Source organism: Bison bison, unplaced genomic scaffold (genome assembly GCF_000754665.1).
Source record: "Bison bison bison isolate TAMUID 2011002044 unplaced genomic scaffold, Bison_UMD1.0 scf7180017864238, whole genome shotgun sequence".
Classification (NCBI taxonomy): Eukaryota; Metazoa; Chordata; class Mammalia; order Artiodactyla; family Bovidae; genus Bison; species Bison bison.
In genome coordinates, this window is record NW_011494810.1 from 1,249,008 (window position 1) to 1,249,711 (window position 704).

The window sequence follows — 704 nt, forward strand, 5'->3', positions numbered from 1 at the left end:
TGAAAAATAAAAACCATATGATTATCTCAATAGATGCAGAGAAAGCCTTTGACAAAATTCAACATCCATTTATGATAAAAACTCTCAAGAAAGTAGGAATAGAAGGAACATACCTCAACATAATAAAAGCTATATATGACAAACCCACAGCAAACATTATCCTCAATGGTGAAAAATTGAAAGCATTTCCTCTGAAGTCAGGAACAAGACAAGGGTGCCCACCTTCACCATTACTATTCAACATAGTTTTGGAGGTTTTGGCCACAGCAATCAGAGCAGAAAAAGAAATAAAAGGAATCCAAATTGAAAAGGAATCCAAAAGGAGAAGTAAAACTCTCACTATTTGCAGATGACATGATCCTCTACATAGAAAACCCTAAAGACTCCACCAGAAAATTACTAGAACTAATCAATGACTATAGTAAAGTTACAGGATATAAAATCAACACACAGAAATCCCTTGCATTCCTATACACTAATAATGAGAAAACAGAAAGAGAAATTAAGGAAACAATTCCATTCACCATTGCAACGGAAAGAATAAAATACTTAGGAATATATCTACCTAAAGAAACTAAAGACCTATACATAGAAAACTATAAAATATTGGTGAAAGAAATCAAAGAGGACACTAATAGATGGAGAAATATACCATGTTCATGGATTGGAAGAATCAATGTAGTGAAAATGAGTATACTACCCAA